The sequence below is a fragment of the Manis javanica genome, chromosome 4 (genome assembly GCF_040802235.1).
Source record: "Manis javanica isolate MJ-LG chromosome 4, MJ_LKY, whole genome shotgun sequence".
In the NCBI taxonomy this organism is placed as follows: Eukaryota; Metazoa; Chordata; class Mammalia; order Pholidota; family Manidae; genus Manis; species Manis javanica.
Window position 1 is genome coordinate 67,908,831 of NC_133159.1, and position 22,918 is coordinate 67,931,748.

A 22,918-nucleotide genomic window follows, 5' to 3' on the forward strand; every position below is an offset into this window, starting at 1 on the left:
ATGTTAAAAAATATTTACAACCAATGTATCCTGTCATATAGCTACTACCATCTCCTATGTGTAGTTTTGCTTATAGAAAATAGAATAACTTAATAGTACAATATATGTTTATGATGATAAACATCTTACACAACTAAGAAATAATATAGACTGTTGGATTTTGCCTTTCTACCCTTTACCCTTGAACCAAATTTACAAAAAAATCATTAGGGTTAAAGCCTCAATTTATTAAAATAAGCCGCTACCTCTTGGGAGGAAAGACTTAAAAAGTTGTGAAGATCTTGTTCTTTCAAGCTGTGAACAGCAGTAACTTTAAGACTTGTCTCTGCAGGAAGAAAAAAATAAACATGCTTCTTAGAGTAAAGGGGAAAGAGAAAAATAAGGCTTCATATTTACACTAGGGAAAATTAATTTTCTCTAGTCTGAATCATTCTTCACAGAAACTTCCCTTAAAAATAGGCAGAGAAAGTAAATGTTAAAAATTTAAGAACTAATTTGCTTAATATCTTTTGTTGTTTTATTTCAATCAATTACAACTAGTAGCTTTATATTTTCATCTTGAAAATATTTTGGAAAATTTTAATTAAAGAAATAGATAAACCAAGTTTTAGAAAATTTTAGTTGAAGCAAAATTTCTATTACTTTATGATAATAACACAAGAAGTCCAGACCTAGCCCTTGTTTTAAAAATAATTCTGTCCTGATCTAATTGTTTCCTTTAAAATTTTAAATCATCCCTTGTCTATATAATTATCATTATCTTTCATATGTGCAAAATCAATTTTATAAAAGTATTTATCATAGACTTACTCTTTTAAGGCCCCATGTTAGTTGGTGTATGAAAAGTTCAGACTTCTGTGTCTTGTTTTGCTACAACAGCCATAATGGAAATAAAATGAATTTGTAAGAGCTCCATAAGTCTGTCAAGGGTTATGCCCATAATTCTGGAAGCTGCTGGTAAATGATGGCACTATTGTTATTAATGTAGCAAGGAACAATAAGGAGCCTTTATTTCCAGCATAGACAAATGATGGTTCCATTTTTCTGCTTTTCAAAGTAGTCACAATACCTGAAGGAAATTCGAGACAAAAAGCATCTAGAAGAAGAAGGAAAGACAATGTCCAGAAGACAGAAAAGCGAAAGTAGGAGACGGCCTTGGTCTTTGGCACCTTTGAATAGCTAAACCAGTGTTTCCTACTTTTGAACTGTTTTATATATGAGATAAATAAATCTCTATGCATTAAAGAGACTTTTAGATGGATATTCTGTTACTTGAAGCAATATATCTCCAAACCATAGCATTTCATTGCAGTGTTTTAGGCACTCATCAGAGCAAAACAATCTCTTTGCTCGTATGGTAAGGAAGACTTTTGGACAGTGTGTTATCTATTCCTGAGGGATTACTCTACTAGGATCAACTGTATTTTCCCACAGGTAGAGTATATTTAGAAAAGAGTGAGTGGTACTTATTAACTAGAGAGGGTCAGGGCCACATCAGGGTGAAGAAGAAGCATAAGGGCCGAGATAAGGTGGCTATTTGAACATTTCTTGATTGTAAAAAGGTCTGAGGTTCAAATGTATACAGTCAGCTCATAATCCTACCATATGAGTGGACTAATGCTTAAGACAATAATGTGAAAAAGCTGTTTCCACTCCTCTAATACCCCCTTTGGGTGTGACTTCTTTCTGCTTTTAAAGCTGCCTTTGATACTGCTTTTTGCTGAAGAGCACTCATGATCTACAGCTCTCTGTGGGACAAACACACAGCATTCCCTCACTCCCGCTTGTTTTTCTCTTTGTTTTGGGCCTCAACAGTGTATGCATTCTTTCACACATTCATTCCTAAAGAAAGCATCCATGGAACACACATTAGGTGTCAAGCATTGAGCTGGTTCTGGGATAGGAAGATGACTGAGACATAAATTCTACACTCACGTGGATGTAACCAAAGTCCTTTGTCATAGAATCCATCCAGAATCATATAAAAATACTGCAAAAACAAAGAGGGAGGAAGAATTTTCAGAGTGGGTTAGGAAAGGTTCCACAACAGACAATTGAATTGGCCTTTGAAGAAGGGTTACTAGGCAGAAAAAGACAGTTAGCAATGCCTGGCAGAGGAAAGTATGTGAGTCCAGTTACTGACGTATGAGAGTACTTTGCAAAAAAGGTGACAAGGAATCTAATGTGTATACAATCCAAATGTTACATAGCCATGGAAGAGAAGCTTTGGATGGTGGGAAGGGTATAGAATGGCACACTGACTATTTTAAACTTTCAAGTATTTATTTTAAATTCATTTTGAATTTGAATGAACAGTTAATAAGAATCTTAAATGGTGACATGAGATAATGAAATTTATATATTAGTGAAACTATATAACTCTGGCAGACATTTGGAGAATGGCTTAGAAGAAAATGCTTCTATATCGTGTTTAGTCTCCTGATCAAAGAAAAAACTCTAATGATGCCAGGGATTATCTACATTGCATCTCTCTTCGAACTCCTAATTTGGCCTTCTGATTACTAAACCAAAGTCCTTACACATCCAGGCATTCCAGCCATAATTGTGATATATCTTCCCGGAGAATTACCTTCACTAAGCAAGAACCAGTTTTCCTAAAGGAAACAAGGATTTTTTTGTCTTCTTTGAGTATTTTTAAGCATTTTTAACAACTTGAAACCAAAAATAATAGTAACAGCAGTTACTAGATATTCAAAACAGTGAATTTTTTTCATATTTTAATTATATTTAAGGCCTCATTGAGTCTATAATAATCTTGCATTTGTTAAATTATTTCAGACTACTAAAAGTCCTTGTTACCAGAACTGTATTATTACATGCAAATTTCCTTTTCCTCTGACTGTTGAAGAACAGCCCTTTCTCCATTTAGCACCTGATATTGGTGAAACTTATTGGATGCTGGGGCATGTCACCTCATGTCTTCCCCACATCATTTATTGTAAGTACTCATCACCCAACTCCTAGCTTATGTAGAAAAGAGCACCACTTTCATTTCTTCTCGTTTTGTCTTTCTTTAATCCTAGATATTTCTGGGTTTATGACAATAGGGACAGCATAACGAGAACAAAAAGATTCCAAAGAGTAGGATGAATTTGCCATAAATGGGCAAATTTATATGAACAAAATCCTAGTGGGGATTCCTTCATCTGTGTGTCATCTTAGTTTTTATAGGAATTAGCATAATTTAGTGGATTATGTTCAGGTTGACTGACAGTCATTGTGCCTGTGCTTGAATATCTCTGACAGATCATCATAGCAGAGCACGATATAATGGAAAGAGCCCGTCACCTGAAAGTCAGAAGGCCTTTGTTCCATCCCAGATCTGACACAAACTTTCTAAGGAAACTTAAGGAATTATTTTACCTCCCCTCTTACCTCCCTGTGCCTCCAGTCTATCATATATAAAATGGAGTTCACTAAATAATTCAAAGATCCAGTCCCTGCATGCTCTAAAAGCCAGTTATTCTTTGAGTACATTTTAAATTTAAATTTAAATGTAGAGCTATAATCATTGCAATTCTGGTTTGTTTTTAAAATCATAGTAATTTATTATGAAAGTCAAAATCCATTACTAAGCCAGCTAGGTGCAGGGAGGCCTTACCTGAAATTTGTAAAAACACATCTTATTTATTCTGGAATTTAACTGCTTAATGTCTAGCTTTTTTGTATCTAGAGGGTTACCAGACATTTCAGTACAATGTTTTCTCAGAAACCTCATTAATAGAACAAAAGATAAAATAGAAAAGTAGGAGAAATAACAGAAAAATTCCATATGCACACTAAGATTCTTTTATATTTACCTCAGCATGAGTTGGGTTCTGCCACCAACACCTTTCTCAGCTTGCTTATGAAAATAGCTAGAGCACCATGCCTAAGGATAAGGTAACACATTACTGTCTCCTGAATATCTCACCAAAAAACAGCGTTGTATTGCATTCTTTCCTAAGGCTGGATGACCCAGAACCAACTCCAAGGACAGGATACTTATACCTCCGAGAGCCCTTACAATGATCTCTGCACTTTTGAACTCAGTTTGACTTACTAAAAGGGAGTAGTTGCTTTTTTTCCTCAACATCAATGTTAATCGAAGGATTGCTGAATATAATATACATGAGGGCCAATGCAATAAGCAATTTCAAGTCTTGGCTCAGTGTTTGCATATAAATGTCAATCATGGTAATAGATGAACAAGAATTAACTTTTTGTTTTTAAGTAGTGAGATTTTTTTCCCAAGAATGTGCACATCATTCTAGGTTGATTTTCAAGAATAAAAAGACAAACTTAGTTATAACTCCTATCATTATTTTGCTACAGTTTCTTCTAGCCTTTTCCCCTGTTCATTCATTTCCATTCTTGTATACATATGTGGGTATGGGTGTAGACATTAAACCCGGTTGTATATACACTATTGTATATGTCCTTATGATTTAATATTGTGTTGTAAATACTTCCCAATATTTCTAAATATTTGCTGTAAGCATAGTTTTAGAAGTCTACCATATAGCCTATCACAATAATGTTTTTGAATTTTAGCATATTTAGATATTTACTTTTTGTTATTAGGATATAATGTGATAAAACTAACAGTTTCATAAAACTTCTTCCTTCTATTCAGATATATTTTCATGTGAAATATACATGCAAAAAAAGTTAAGATACAAAGTTGCCATATTTTAATTCAATTAAAGAAATATGTACATTACAATATATATTGTGTTTCAGTTTTCTATGGCTACCATAACAAAGTAATATAACCTGGGTAGCTTAAGCAATAAAAAAATGTATTATCTCAAAGTTCTGGAGGCTAAAAGTCTGAAATCAAAGTTGCGGCAGTGTCATGCTCCCTCAGACACCTGCAGAGAAGATTCCTTCCTTCCCTTTGTAGCCTCTGAGTTTGTGGACAATCCTTGGCATGACTTGGACTGTAGACGGGTCACTCTAATATCTGCCTGTTGTCACTTGGCAGTCTTCTCCCTGTGGACCTTCTCTTTTTAGAAGGACAGCAATCATATTGGATTAGGATCCTACTCTAGTGTGACCTGATCTTAACTAACTATATCTGCAATGACTCTATTCACAAATAGATCACAGTCTGATATATAGGGATTAGGAGTTCAATATATCCCTTCATGGGGACACAGTTTAACATACAGGATGTAATACAGAAAATACCTTTCCTGCTTCTGTGTGTGTACATGCTATTTTCCCCATCATGGGAGTCCTTTGTCCTTTTCTTGCATTTCCATACCTTCTCCTTCAAGTGCGGTACAGCTTCCTCCATAAATAATGACTAGGGCCCCATTCGTCAAGAGCCTATGGAAAGTCGGGAGCAGAGCACTTTATACAGATTCAAACTTCAGTCTGTGGTGATCTCTTCTTCCCAATTTTCATGGCAATAATTTTTATTATGATTCATATTTTCATGTATTAAGAGTTATCTAGTTCTTAGTAATCTTCCAATACATATTTGAGTAAAATGTGTGGTGATTAAATAAATGAGTAAATGAATGAATAAATAGATACAAGAAATTTTCTGTGCATGAATGCTCTGAAAGATCTCTGTGAGTTCTTGCCTTCTCAATGACTGGTTCCTCGAGGAACCCATTATATCTGCTTTTACTTTCAACTTTCCTCTCCCTCTTGTCTCATTCTTATTCATATTCAAGCATGTCTGAGGATTTTCCATCTTAGAAATGTTTCATCTGACCCCATATATCTATCTCCTGTATTTCTCTATCACTTTGATCTCTTCAGTCAAGCAGCCCAAAATCGTACAGGCAAATTATTTTTCCTATACTTCCTGCTTATTCTTCAGAATGAGAGTTATAAAATATTTAAGCTTACAAAAAAATAAAAACTATAGAAGCTAAGATCCTAAGCTATTTGCCATAAATGCTGATTTTGATTTCTTTTTCTTTATTATATTGTACATATGTTTACTTTTTAATGTCTCTCAATTGAATATATACTTCTTGAGTTCAGGACTTTGCCTGCCTTCTTTATCACTGTACACAGAAGCAAGCCTGTTATGAATACTTATTAAATAAATATTATTGAATATGATATTCAATAATGATATAGATATTTATTGAGCACATAAATAAAAATATCCCTCCCAGAGTATAAACTGAATGAGGGAAGGGATCATACTCCTACACTAATATATATCCAGTATCTGACATTTAGAAGGAGAGCAATAAATATTTTCATTGAATAAATGAATACATTGTTAAGAATATTTAGCATATATCATATTACTCAGTTTAAAATATTGATATAAATAACAAATACCATGAAATGTGAACTGAGCTATCTTTCCCTTCTAGAAAGAAAAGCATGTAAACTTTCTGAGGAATATGAAAGTCTCTCCTGAATTAAAATTAAAAAAAAGATTTTAAAGGTGTCTTTGTAGAGTCAGTCAATAAAATACATTTGTTTTTTGTTTGTTTTTAAGATGTCTAAAAAATTCTGTAAGCCAGGAAGAATAATTTTATCGCTTAAAAGATTTTTTAAACTATGGAACGTTTTATTATCATTGGATAAATAAAGGCCTCAAGTATTAACAAAGTTAAAATTTGTAGCACTTTAAACACAAGGAAGCCTCTCCTGTTAATGACAATATATAAACAAGCTCATACTGCAAGGTGTTAAACATTGCCACTGACGGTCAAATCTCATGTGCAATAAACTTACCTGTATATTCTGCAGGCTCCTTATCTTCCTCTGTGCCCTGAGGTACTGGTCACTGCTAGGATGCCACCCTTGAGGAATCCAATCTGGAATGATAAATGAGAGGAAATAGGGCATGGTAAACACCCTAGAAAAATCACATCCACCAGTACTGCTGTTATAATAATTGCCAGCCTTCCTAATTGCTTTACAACTTCAGGGACACCTGCCAATTATAATTAAAGAATCAAAGACTAAATATTCCATAAATCTTAATAAGAAACCATGCAAAACAGAAGTCAGCAGGAAAAATAAGTTACAGTCTTTCCCAAGAGTTCAATGAAATCTCTGTCCGGGCCACTTAATATTATGTACAAACCATAAATCCATAACAAGTATATTACCTAGTGTAAAAGGCAGTATCTCTTTGTCAACATGTATTTTAATTTGTGGTGTCAGAGATACACTATATTTTAGGGTGAATTATTATCAGATAAAAAGACTTTAATTTTGCATTGCCATGCTACCCAGTATGGTTTCCTGTAAAACTATTCTTCAGAAAAAAAAAAATCTGTCCCTGTTAGTTTATATTATGAGGAAGGAAGGAAAAAGGGGAAGGGACCTGGATCAGCATTTTAATATTTTTCATAATAATGTTCTTGTTACTATTTTAAGAAATGTACATTTCCTGACTACATTTCTCTGTTAATGTTATCTACTTTTTTTCCTTCCCAGACCCACTAAATATAAGCAGCTACTAGAGTGTTTTGGCTATAGATGCAAACCATTCTTCTACCTGCAGAACTCACCACCTTTCCACTCTAAGATATATGAATTGAAGTTGTCTTCACTTAAAGTGAGGTGATACAGGGTCATGCAAAGAGTGCAGGGTCAAGAAGAAGACAGATCTGACATGTATCCTGGTTCTACATGAACTTGAGCAAATGAAGAAATCTCTCCAGGCTAAAAGCCTTCATATCCATGGCCTTTGCATTTGCTCTTCCAGTGCCTCTAACCTCTTTTCTTAGATCTTCACAAAATTCAGTACCTTCTTAAGATTTCCCTCTTTGTTTTCGTTAGCTTGTATATTCTGTACAAATCTCTTATCCTCTCCACCACCACCCCCAGTAACTCTCTATCCCATTACTGTGTTTCTCACTATTTGAAATTGCATTATTTATTTGTGGATTGATTCACTGCTTGTCATCCCCTCCCCACTGCCAAATATTATATAAATCAGTGGTTCTCACTTGGCAGTTTGGTCTCCTAGAGGATCTTTGGGAATGTCTGGAGATAATTTTTGTTGTCACTTGTATGGAAGGTATGCGCATCTAGTGGGTAGGGGTCAGCAATGTTGTTTAACATCCTAGACATGCACAAGATAGTCCCACAACAAAGAATTACCTGGCCCAAAAAATCAGTAGTGCCAAGGTTGAGAAACTGTGACATAAATCCATGAGAACTATCCTGTCTGTTTAAGTCCCTATTAAATCTACTAGGCTGGAATATTGCCTGGCATAAGGTAGACTCTGGAATATATCTGTTGAATGAATCTAATCAGAGGGGTATTCAGAGAAGTCAACAGGATATGCAATAAAACTCTAAGGGTTATATCAATGCAACTTTCTTCCCTCTGTTGTATTCCATCTTGCATTCTTAATGGAGATATCCAGTACAAGTGTTAAAACTGTGACTTTCCTGGGCTTCCCACCTACTACCTGATGGAACATCTAGACAAAATTTGGACATCTGGCAACTATATACTTCAATGGGTTTTCTGACACAGACCTACTTTGTGACACCAGTTTTATTTTTATGGCTACAAGTGACAAATATATGATTTCTTCAAGCAGTGTGTAAATCACAGATGATTTGCACCATTTTTGATAGTTACAAGACTTCCATTTAAATACATTCCATGTCATCATCATTCTTGTAATATCTGTTTTTATAAAGGCAGTACAAAACATACACCATGGCATCGTTATTTATCTATATCAGATTCTGAACATGTACAAGATGATGTCTGTGTTTATGGATCCTATTCCTGCAATCTATCTTCCCTCAATAAATAATTAGTTGTCAATTTATTTAATCAAATTAGGTGTTTATCTTTCTTGACATTTGTATTGGCCAAGTAGATTAATACTAGATATGACTTTGGCATAATAAATCAGCAAATTATTTTCAATTTAAGCCAGCATCTGCTGCCACCAAAACCTTCCTGGGAAAAATATAAAACACCAGAAATTCATTCTATATTTAGTGTAAAAGTTTAAAATGGTAAAGGTCAGCCAAGTTAAAATACACATACCTTTATTCACTTGTGTTATAATTAAATGACATATACTGTAGGAACAAACTTTAGATACATCATATTTAAGAAGAAAATATATTTTTGTGAAATATAATAGATTATGAATTCTGTGTTAAATTATGTAGCATGTAATGCATGTTTTGCCTCTTTGTTCCTAAAGTTTCTCAGTAACTAAAACACATTACAGAAAGCTTTAAGTGTGGTTTTTTAATATTTAGTTATTCTATAACCTATACAAATGTAGTCTTATATTTACTCTCATTTCCTTTAATCAACTAATTAAAATATAACAATGCTTCATGGTGGAGTTGTTATTTAAGGTATTACCATATTATAATGGTTCTGAGTAAGTTTAACAACTATGTTCAAACTGAAATAGAAAGTTGTTATAGATCTCAAAGGTCTTATCTTACTAACCCATCAGTTTATTCCAGGGTGGCTGTCATTTCAACATCATTATTGATTGACTATCAGAATTCTTATCACATTCACATATTACCCTCAGTTGTTTTTGCCTGTAAATTAGAGTTTAGAATTAGCCAGAATCCTTTGGGAGTTAATGAATAACTGAAGGATTCAGCAACTTAATATTTGTTTTGATTTTAAAAATAAAATAAAAGCTAAGCATGGTTTTCCTACATGTTTTTTTTTAATTGTCCTAAACATAAGTTCAAGAGAGATGTTTCAAAATTCATAGCCATGTTATTGGCATATATAGACTCCTGAAGTGACTCTTGTAAGTTTAACTACTATTTACAAAAGCAAGCTTTGGTAACTTTGCTTTAAAAGACTCAACAAATATCTATTGAAAAACTATGAACAATTCTTTCTTAAACTGTGGTAGAGTGTGGTAGATGGGTTGAGTTTCAAAAAGTGCAAGAAGTCTTTAAAAGGAATGAGATAATGGGAAGAAACATTAAGAAATGATAAGAAATTAGTGAATAATAATAGGCAGTGAGAACTAAATATGACATCTGTGACTTTATTTAAATCACTATTCTAGTAGATGGCAGAAAATTATATCCCAGGCTTCCTATTTTGTAAATAATTCTGCTTCATACAAAATAATCTTAATGGTATATATGAAATACTTTAATCCTATAGATATGACTTTATTGGAGAAATATAAGTGCAGTCAAAAATTGTGTTACAAATGACATAAACTATACAAATACTAATTGTTGTGCCCTTTCGGTGATAAAATTTGGGATTCTCCTTACTACCAATGACAGAATGGGCATCCTTGCAGATGACCACTGCAAACGATTCTATTAAACATGAACCACAGAGCATACCTACACCTTTTCATTATTTGTGTCAGGAAAGCATATTGTCACCATGGTGAGTTTTGCTTATGCAAAAAGTAAGTTGTAAATTTTATCCTTGGTTTACTCAAAACTAACATTTTTTTGGGAACATAACATTGACAGTACTTAACACTGAAGATGATTCTCAATTAAACTAAGGCTGCTGTGACAAATCCTAAAAGGAAATCAGTGTAGTTACATGGACTTACAAATTGCAGGACCAGATTTTTGGGTGTGAACATGTTAGAAGTCAAGAATACTGGTGGCCAGAAAAAAGAGGGTAGATTAGAGAAAAAAGGTAATGCAAAGATAAAGCTACTTGAACAAAGTTTAAATATAGCAACCTTGCAGCACAGATTTCACATCAAGGAAATTTTTAAAAAGTATTGGCAGTTGTTTGGTTCTTTGTGGTCACCATGCGCTCATGCCACATCCCATCCTAGATGAGCTAATGAGCCTGAGGCTCAGGAGATTACACGGTAAATTGAACAATAGCTGCTTAACTCAGTAGAAAAGAGAGCTTTTATTACATGATATCACCAGGCTTTTATGGTGAGCTTTATGAGAGTTCACATGGTGATTTACAAGTACTCTGTGTCACCAGTGTGGCACTACTGTTGCATTGTTTTGGCTATTAAAGTAACTGCCTCCTGAGCCAATTTGCAAACGGAGACAATTCACAAAGTGCCAGTGCTTTGTACTGTAAAAATAGATGCTCGAGATAATTGGGCAAGGTGGTATCATGTCACTTGTGTGCAGTTCATTAATTAACTGCTTGAAACTGTGATAAAATAATAGCCATGTCATCAGGATGAAAGTACAAGAGTGCAAAGGAAATAAAACTTCGTAAGTAAGAGGACAGAAGTAGCTGTTATGAAGAAAACTCAAATTTTTTCTTGCCTTTTAGTATCAGTCTTATTTCCCTGTAGTTACAAACCTACACTTCAACTTTTTCTTATTATTACTTGTTAGTGTTTATTGGGTGCTAGATGATGCCTGCAATTTATGTTCCCCTCAGAACTGTGGTTGCTGAAGGATTGTTTGCAAAAAGAGCTCAGGGATCATTGCCACAGACGGAGCAATATCCAACGATTTTCCTCCCACAATTCAGAAACAAGGTCCATACTAAAGACATTCCCGAATGTGTCACTAACAGGATTTCTAAATTCACAACAAACCTGATTTTTAGCAGATATAGTTACAAGTCAGAAAATAAGCACATTTGCAGGAACTACCTTGCTAATAGTAAGAGTCTTTGCAGATATAATATGCCATTAAAAAAATTGTATCAGTAAGCCTACTACTATTCCTTCATAACCAGACTAGTTAATTGACAGCTGCATCAAAAAAAAAAAAAAAAAAGCTACAGACCTGTAAGTCAAAATGTGCTTAGGGAAAAGTATTATAACAGTACCTCTGTGCATACCACACCAATAACTATTTTTATCTGCCTTCCAGTTACCAGCTCCACAGCAACCTTAAACCTGAAGCTGTGAGATATACTTAACAATTGGAAAAATAGATTTGGGGAACCTGGCTGAAGATGCCTCTGGCTAAAAAATATGCAAGGCCATTCCACACAACACATAGCCTAGAACAATACAGCACCAAGTACTCAAAGTTATTAAGTTTTTTTTTCTCTATCCGGACTCCCTCTCCATGGCAATAGTGTAAAAAGTGGGTCACCTCTCAATGGAAATTTTCTCAGTATTATGGTACACTTGAGTCAGTTTGATCTCCTTTTAGCTGAACACTGAGCTAAGGAGGGCAGTGTGAAAAGAAGTGACCCATCATCCTTATCACGAGTGTGAGGGAGATGGGTGCTTACAGAATGGCCTCCGAGGTCTGTCAGTGAGTGTTGCAGGGCTTAGGCTGATGAAATAGTTCCTGTCAGGGCTTATTCCACACCTGACATTTTTCATGGTTGATCTGTTAATGGTTATTGCTCACTATGCTTGCTTCAAAGGTCAGATTCATAAGAAGGTTCTATCTCTACCAGTTGAGCCCTTCTTTAGGAATCTCATTCAAATATGTGTTGTAAGCCATAGTGACAAGTGCCTGATCCTCACTGGGAACACACAGGGGAGATGGTCCATCCAAATGGGATAATTTTTTTTTCTGTACTTAGAGGAAGATCAGAGTAACATCCCTTCTAGAAGTGCTAATAGAAAGGAAGTAAAAGTGTGGATGATATTCTTTCATGTTGCAGCTCTGGGGAGGAAACTTGTTCCCAGAGCAGAGCAAATAAACTAGTGTGACTGAAATTGGTCTAACGAAAGGCTACTTTGGGAGAAACCAGTTATCGTTCACAGTGAGCCCCAGCTCCATTCTTCCCCTCTGGCCCTGGCTCTAGCTCCCCTGTCCCTCTCCACCAACCCTTTCCAGGAGAACTCCAAGGGCAGATCCCCAGTGATTGACAGGCACCAAACCACTTAATGCTATACAGGGGAGGAGAGAACAGCCTCTCTCCACCCCTTGTCCCAGAGGCTGACTGGAGAAACACCAATTATTGATATGTAAGTGGACTAAGGCCAGACAGGAGATTCTGGAAATATTGCAATTTTACCCCACACATGTGTACTTCCACATCTCCTTATTAGACAGAAGGAATACTGAAAATTGTGTTAGCAGGGAATTGCAAGAACTCTGATAGAATTTTAATGATGATTTACCACAGAAAGTGCATTATTCTGAAATCACAGATTTGTTATAATGAAAACCTAGAGCAAACTAAGTTGGTAAGAGGAAACTTTATTAGTTCCAGAATACAAGGACAGGTAAAACAACCAAACTGCAGAAAGGACATGGATATGGATCCAACTGGAGTCAAGGAATTGAATTTACCAGATATTTTCATATCAGAATCTCTAATATCTGTCTTATTTTTTCTTACAGCAGACCAACTTCTTCCACGTAGTGTTTGATTTCATCATTGGGAAAGCAGTAACTCTCATTTCTAGTTTTCCAGTCACTGGTCTAACATGGATCTGTCATCCCTTGACCAATGAGCTAGGGGATAAGGAATATGTATGAATATGGCTGATCCCCTTGAACCAAATGGCTAGCCTGGAGTATGGGTGATAGCAGTTCCCAAAAGAAATTGGAGTAGAGGAGGAGGGTGAGAAGAACCTGTTTTCAAAAGAAAAGCAAGAGCTGCTGGCCAAATAACTGTGTAAAAAATTTCACTGGGAACATTACTTGAAAGTCAAAACACTATTCCAACAATGCAAATATACTCCACACCTTTTCCTAAAATCTACCTCTTCAGTAAGAAAACAATTAAACTTGGAAGGCACTACCAAACTAAAAATATAAATGTTGAAAATATATGAAAATATATGTAAATGGTTATATATAATATATATATGTATGTGTATAAATGTGAATGTATATGTGTGTATGTCACTAAAAATGTCCTTGACCTTTTAGAGTTTATATTCTAAAGAAGATATTCAGATTGTAAACAATTAAATGAAATTAAAATTACATATGATATTAGCAGTATGGAGAAAAACACAGCAGGGTAAGAGGGTGGGAGCAGGCAGGGATGAGGGAGTTGGTAACTCTTTTATATAAAGTGCTCAGGGAAGTCTTATCTAAAAGGTGCCTTTTAACTGATACCTGAAGGGAATAAATGAATCATGCACATGTCTGGGAAAAGAGTCAAATTTTCTTAAACATAAAATTTGCTTTTACAAAGTTGAATTTGAGACTAATGTGAAAGATAATGAAAAGATTACTGACTTAGGAGCCACTCTACTTCTAAGAAGTTGTGAAAATTTAGTATTTTAATCTAGGCCTCGCTTTTCCCATTTGTAAAATAAATGCATTTTTCTGTTTTTTTTACCAAAGCTTAAGATTCTTAATTTCCTAGTACTGAGCTCGGATACCTGGTACTGAGCAGTTTATAGGTGAGCCTAAATTGCCTAAATATCTTGTCTGGACTGCATTAATAGCTTCCTAACTCATGTCCCTGTTTCTCTCCTTGCCCCAGCACATGCTACTGTTAAGACATACATCAGGTTATGTCACTCCTCCATGCAAAATCTCCAATGGTTTTCCATTTTATTTCAGTGAATAAAAACCCAGTTTCTTAAAGATCTACAGGAACAAAGACACATGCCTCTTTATTATGCTCTTAACTGTGCCCCACCCCACTCCATTCATGTGTTGAAGCCCTGAAGTCCAGCATCCTCAGAATGTGACTGCATGTGCAGATAGGCCCTTTAAAGAGGTAATTAAATTAAATGGAGATTGTTAGGGTGGGCCCTAATCCAGTATTGCTGTTGTCTTAATAAGAAGAGGAGATTAGGACATAGACAATACAGACTGAGGTATGGGCATATGAGGACACAGAAGGAGGCCATCTGCCAGCCAAGGAGAGAGGCCTCAGGAGAATGCAAACCTGTGGACACCTTGATTCTGGACTTCTAGCCTCCAAAACTGTGAGAAAATAAATCTGTGTTGTTAAAGCCACCCAATTTCTTATGGCAACACAAGCACACTAAAACACTAAAACACTAACTTTATCTTCTAGTAACTAACACTCCCTTGCTTATCTTGAGCACACCCGACGTGCTCCTTTAGAGCCTTTGCACCAGTTGTTTCCTCTGCCTTAAATGTTCTGTGCTCACTCCCTTACTTCAAGTCTTGCTCAAAGGTTTTCTTCTCAATGTAGGTATCACTGACCACCTTCATTAAAAGTGCATCCCTTCCCCTATCTCTCAGTCTTCCACACTATTAACCCCATATAACTTGCTCCATATTCCATATAGAACTTTTATCACTTATTATAGTAACTGATGAATTTTTACATTATTTATGGCCTGTCTCTGAATTAAAAGGTAAAATCCATGGTCACCTGTATGGTTTACTCACATGCTTTTGTAGCCTTAGAACCATGTCTAGCATATAGTAGGTGTTCAAGAAATATTTCTTAAAATAGATAAAATGTAAATGATAAACTACATAGTACTTTATAAATTTCTTAGTCCATTTCCTTTTGGACTAAGTAAAAATCAAGTTGAATTTAATTTCCCTTAGCTAATTTCCCTTAACTAGTACATTCTATAGCAATTATTTCCAGACAGTAAACATTGATCTACTTGTAATAAATATCACTTTCATTCATTGAAAATTAGTATCTAAAATATGCTCTTTACATATTTGTTGTTAATCCATAGACCAAATTTAGTATGACTTTGTATTTCAGTTTTCATTAGTAAAGGTATGTTGACTATGATAATAAACATTCCTTCATTTTCATTAATCTCAGATTTACAAGAATTCTGTTTTTGAGCTTGTAATTGCTTACTTCATAGTGAACAGTCAATGGCAGGTTAGAGGGGGGTCTGCTCCACAGGGTCATTCAGGACCTTAGTTTCTTCTATCTAGTGAATCTGCCATTCATTAAACTTAAAGACAAAAGACAAGAAAAGTATAGAGAAATGCTAAGAGTTTTAATGGTTCAGAACTGGAAGTGGCATATATCACTTTCAGTTACACATCATTGGCCATAAATAGTCTTTTGATTCTACCCACATGAAACAAAATTGAGCAGACTGTCAAGGAAGAATAGGTAGATAGATTATCAGTGAGCAATGGTCTCTTCCTAACATTTTCCCATTTTCTGCTATGGGAAGAACTGACACAGAGCCTCCACATTGTTGCTGCAAAACCTTGGATTTTCATTATGGCCTGAGTTACTAGAGATCAAAAACAGAAAACTAGGAATGTTTCCTATCATGTTAATTTTTTTTGTTTTATTCAGCCTATTTTTAATGTAAATCACTAGGATATTAAATATATTTATTAAAAATGGACAAATATAAATTATTTTATATGTGTCCAGCACTATTTTCGCATGAACTTTTTCCCATGATACAGATAATTAAGAGTTTGCTGTTAATCACAAAACACTTGACAAACAAAAGAAAATCTGAAACATGAATCTTAACAGCTATTTGCAAACCAGTTATCACTGAGCTAACAGGGAGAAACCATAAACCTCCATCTTCTTCATTTTGAGTACTTTCCTACTACTAATAATAAATTATGCAAAATGATAGAATCAACTAAATTTATTAATTAAAAGTCAACCTTTTCTGGGCTTAAAAATACAGCAGTGTACTAGGAAGGTAGAGAACTTTTTCTTTAAATAAAACTTGGTTTCTGGACTTCAGTATGTTACAGCCTGTTTGAGTTGACAAATACAAGGTATTTTAAGTTTTTAATGGAAATAACATGAGTTTTCAAGCCACACCTAGTGTTGAGTGCTAACTCTAACACTTGCTAATTGCATCAGTTTTGGCAAAACACTTACTCTCTGAAACTTAGTTTCCTCATCTGTAAAACAGAAAACAATAATTCTTAACCTTGCAGAGCTGTTATGTATTTTAAAATTAGTTATTAGAACAACTAGTTAAATTCTTGCCCCATAGTAGGCCCGAAATATACTATAGCTATTATTATTATTGCTCCTTAAGGTAATAAATTTTAAGGGCCACAATAAATTATGGCTAACAACTGTAATGAAAGTTAATAGATATGGGAAATGAAATGTAAGCTGAAACAACAGGGAAGGAAATTTCAGATAGGCCTTGGGCTGAACTTGATTTTCATCATGGCCTGAGTTACTAGAGATCAAAAAGAGAAAACTAGGAAGGTTTCCTATCATGTTAATTAATTTGTTTTATTCAGCCTATTTTTAATGTAAATCACTAGGATATTAGATATGCTTATTAATATGTACACTTAAAAATGGACAAATATAAATTATTTGTCCACACACACATACATAGCTTACTATCTTGCCTTCATATTTATGTACTCTTAGAGACTGACTTCATCAGAATTGTCAATGTTTGAATTTGCGAAAAGTGTACTTTAATAAAAATATTAAATAAGTGTTAGCTAAGAAAATATTCCATTTTGTAAAAGAATTACTAAAACATTTGCATAACAATAAAAGTCAAAAAGAATGTGCTAAGCCATCCATATACTACTATTATAAGGATTTTTGAATAATAGTTTAATTTTCATGTTCATTGTTCACATTAACTTTCGTAAGGTGAACAATATTTAAAATTAGATACTTAGGCAGGATGCATCAAATTTCCACTCAAAATACCAAATATAGGTAAAATTTCAGAATTCTTTTACTTGTTAAATTATGGCCATAATGATAGTTAATTGCAGTGGTGTGAATTCTTATGCTTCTGATTCTTCTTTGATCCTATATCACAGAGAAGACAAACGGACCAGATTGAATATGGTATAATTTTCCCTTCGTTTAAGTGACTCCTGACAATTTGACTCAAAAGAGAAGAAAAGCAAATATAAAATAACATTTTGTTTCTGTAATATATTAGTTCTGAAAAATAGCCTGCTTAAAATAAACAAACTAAAACATGAATAGGCCTACAAACTTATCCCTATACCTTGCTCAAGTATAGTCATATAGCCATGGACAGAGAAATAAACTAGAAGGTTGTCTTATTTTAAAAAGAACATACTTTTAACAACTTTTATAGCAGTGAATATGAAACAGTATTTCAAATCTAGGTAACATGCATTTTCATTTCACCCATTTTCTGTCCCCTCTGGACTACGCCAATGCCAATCAGAGGCTGGAACAGAGACCGCTGATCTGTTGCATACCCTTGGTAGCACACACACACACACACATGCATGAGCATACATGCAGGGTAAAGGATTTTAAATCTTATTTTTCTAGGACATGTAAAATAATTTTAACGACACAAGGCATAGAATATAATGCTATTTACATATTAAATGCAAAGGGAAAGAAGGATATCAAGCATATAAATTCTTTGTTCTATGAAAGAAGGGTATCCAAAGTTTAATGGTTAAACAAACAAGCAAACAAACAAACTAACCTGATATGCCACTGTGTTTTTGGGTTTTAGTTTCTTAATATTTACTTCACTATATGACTACATCTTCACATCTGGAATTTCCTGGGAGCCAGTATTTTAGTCCCTTCTTGAGAATTCATAAATGTTTATAGAAGATCATTTATAATCACTTTCGGCCCAGTGATTGCCACTAAGGTAACAGCATACTTAGATGCAATTTGTTATACAGGAGTTGATGAATATAAAGTGAGATATTTTATTTACAATTCCTACAATTTTAATATAGGGTAATTTAACTAAATTTACCCTAAACCCATGTCCCATGAGTATATTTATTTCTACTATTAGAAATAAATTCTAAATTTAAAGAAAGATACCATAAATAGGTATGCATAGCAGTAAACCAAGCAATTAGAATATCACAACTATAAGCTTGATTGAAAGGGCAAGTTAAATTTGATTATTTCTTCTTCTGCACTTCTTTGTCACCATCATCATCTCTTCCTCCTCTTCTTCCTCCTCCTCCTTCTCTTCATTATTATTATTATTGGTTATTGTGCATTGTTTTCTAAGATTAGTTATATCTTAATGAATTGACATCATTAAGCATTGTTTGTTGGGAAAATGAATTTTCAGTTAATCTATATCATCATGACTTCATCTACTCTAGAATATGATGCTATGTATGTATTAAATGGAAAGGGAATAAAGGATATCAAAGCCAAAATTCCATGTTTGGTGAGAGAAGGGGAAAAGTAATGACAGAAGGAAAGAAGAAAGAAGGAAGAAAAGAAAGGAGAGAGGGCAGGAGAACACCGAAATGACTTAATTTTTTGTGTGGGAAGTGATCACATTATCCTCCAAAACAATATGCCTTATAAAACGGAGGCACTAAAGTGATGAGTCCTTGATTTTAAAATTCCATAAAAATAATAGTTGAATGCATTTTAATGACTTCTTGCCAGAAATAAGCTAGACCTTTAAACTGTACTGAACAATGCTCAAGTTCTGGCCTCACAGAACACCCAACGTGACACGTCCTGTCTAGTTACAGCTGGAGAAGGAGTGGTAGACGAGCAGAGGGGGGTAGGGAGTCAGCAATGATTTCTGACCCACATGATGGCAGCTTAGTTATTCTACAAACCTTTGGAGGTTTGTTGAGGTGTTTTTGTTTCTGTTTTTTTACCCAGTGGTAGCTCTTCCCCTCCTTCCCATGAAGTAATTCTACTACATCTAAAACCTTCCCTCCATTATGCCTCCACATCTACTTCACTCACACACACATCCAACTTTTTACCAATGAATGACTGCAGCCACATCACACTCATCCCCACTTCCATTGCCTTAGCTGAGACATTCCTTTCCTGCCTGAACTTTTACAATAACCTACTGATAGGACTCCTTATCCTTGACTTTGGTCCTCCAGTCCAGCTTCCAAAGTGCTTCCTCAACCTTCAAACTGTTAATGTAACATTAAGTGGATAATCATTTTGAGGTTGAGCAGGGACATGGGACAATGGTCATACCATTATAAAATCTACTTAGCCTGTGAAAAAAGGTCTAGTTCGTTTTTTAATTTAACCTGTATGCTGTTCTCCCTTCTGCCACTCACCGTAGTCAATTAAGTGACATTATAAGCAGGACAGAAAACAGACCTCCAGAGTGTAAATGAAGCCACTTGGATAAAGAATGCCAACATGCCAATCAACACAGTCACATAGATAACTCAATTCTTAAGACAAAACTTCGAAGGAAATATTAGTCACCTGTATACATCATGTTTTATACTGACCTCTATCCAAAAGGCCCTACAAAATTTCAAACCTTAAACCTTAAGAGCATACCTCCTCTCTTAGGCCACCCACACTCCTGTATTTATTTAAAGGCACAGTCCCTTTAATTAATAACTAAAACCTGCCTCTTGGCGCCTCTTCTCTGAGGTTGCTTGCACTCCCTACACTGCTTCAACTGTGTACTTTGCTTTCAGTAAAATTTTCTTGCTGCTTAAGCCTTTTGTGCTTTGTCTCTGAATTCTTTCTTACGACAAAGACAAGGGAGCTCTTCTAACATCCACACCACTGGGGTCTTTGTCACTTTGCGATGACATTCAATCTTCTAGTCCAAAACAAACCTTTTCTCTCTCTGTATTATTTCAGACAAGGAGGGAAGTGGCTGCGGGGACCTCTGAGTTTGGGGGCTTGTGCATTCCCATCACCTGGGTGGCCTGGATGGGACTGTGGCTGTGCAATCACATTCTTTAGCAGCCTGCCTGAATGTCTCCTTTCCTTTGCCTTGGAATGTTCCAAAAACATAAACTCACTCCATCCAGTGCTCCCCTCTCCCCTGGTTCTGGGGTGGTAGGGATATAATTCCCATGCTGTGCATATTCAAATGGACATTGGATACCAGGTGACCTTGGCTTTAGGTGATGGTGAGAGATTTGCCCTACCCAGAGAAGGGGTTCAGTGAACTTTCCTTTTCTCCCCCTGTTCTTCCTTGCTTTCTACCACCTGCCTAGCTGTGAAAGTAAAAGGGCCTCTCTTTCTGAGTCCACTCCGACACTTGCTATTACTTTTGCATTAATGGATTTCTTTCTTGTTTGAACTTTGTTCAACCTGTTCCTGAATTTTCTCCTGATAGAGTTCAAGAGCCCTATTCTGGGTTGAGGTTTCACCCAGCCAGCAGGGACACCTCCCCAGACAGGACTTACCAATGACATTTTACTTTTTAATGGCAATCCCTTCACTGTCTTTAATATAAAAGTCATATCTATTGCCACACATCTATTGCTCTCTTTTCAAGGAGCATCATAAATATGTTTAATTGATAAATATTACTATGTTTTCTATAAATGAGAAACTTAGCTAGATTCTGTGCTTACAGAGATGAAAACACAAGTTACTGCCTTCTCAGAGTACACAAAGGAGACAGGAATATAAATAATCAAAACTAATTGAGATCATTTCTTAAACTTTAGTATCAATGAAGAAAAAATTGTACTGAATACCTCTTTGAGCAAGTCTCAGCACAATATTTTCTCTCCTTCAAAGTAACAATTACATATTCATGCTTTCATTCACCAAATATTTATTGCATTCTTACTATGTGCTAATTATTGAGTTAAAGAATAGAAAATATATTCAGTAAATTTTTGGTGAATGAATTATAGTTTAATTTCCAATACTTTCACATTTCATTGATGAATACTATAAAAAGTTTACAGAAGGATGTGATAGACCACACAGATTTACTTCAAGACGTATAAATGTATTTCCAGCTGCAATATGGTGCTGGGGGCAGAAAGCTCCCAACTGTATGCCTTTTGATATTACCTGTTTAAAGAGAGTTGCCTCACTGAATGTGATGCTATTGTTCTTAGGCCGCCCATATCCAGTGACTAATCAGTGTTAGGATATAAAGGCTCAGTTCCTTCTCTCAACTTCAGAGATCACTATGGGGTCAGCTGAAGCCTTTGTTGAGGCTGCATTGCATCCCATTTCCCTTACTGCCCAATCAGCTTCACTCCCTTCCTCCCACATACCCCAAGAGTATATCCCAACAAATCTGCTGTGTTAAAAATATTAAACTCAGAATCTATATCCCAGGGAAACCTACCTGTGATATAGGCACACCTATTTTTTTCCTTAAGAATTATAAATTTACTATTCAATAAATCAATATATACCCTAAATATGGCAGTGAATTAACAAAACTCTGAACTGGCCCAAAATAATGTGATTCCCAATAGGCTACAGGGGGTAAATATAAAAATTTAATAGTTATTGAGTTATGAACCCTCAACACATTCTATCCCAAATTTAACTATACAGATGAGGATAACTAAGGTCCATTGCAGTATACTGGCAGTAATCAACGACATTTTAACAAATAAACCATGATGTTATAATTGTTTGTGACGTCTTCCTTTGTAATAGATTATTCATTAGCAGTTGAGGAGTATTAAAGAAATATAAATATCTGAATATAAAAATGTAAACTTAAAATTCTAGCTGAATTTGAAACATATGTAAACTACTAAATATTATTTTTTGTTTATTCTAAATTATGGAGACTACTGTAAATTCTTAATGATTAAGATACTTGAAAAGATAAATATATTCAAATATGTTCTTTTGTTGTTTACTGATATGCATGCAGAACCATATAAATTATTGTAGTGATAGCCATTTATCAGGTAGTGTCTTGCCTTTTTTGAAAACAATATATAGCATTGAAAATTATAGCAGATAATGAAACACTGCAAATTTTTAAAACATTTATACCAACCTAAAACTCTAAAAACATTAAAACAGGTTTATACTGATTTTTATTATTGTTACTACTCCTCATCCCACCCTTTTTATGTATACAATTGTAATAATTTACACTAATACAAATTAGTTTCAGTTTAAACCTTCACCTATAAGGCCACTCATTATTATTTTTGCTGTGCTCTTACTTAACAAAACTACATGTTGTGTTTATTATAACAGAGACATAAAGGCAAATCTCTATTTCTATAGATTATTTCTTTCCTTTGGTCAAAGTATTACCAACATTTAAAAATAATGTTAAAATTTACCTCCTCTTGAGCATCTAGCAATTTCATTCTCAAGTGTCTTTAGGACTCTAACATGCAATTTTTATCATATTTTAAGAAAGGCAGTCACCAGTTACTATTCTGCCTTAACTAAGTGGATTACGGACTTTGAAACTAAACCTGAACA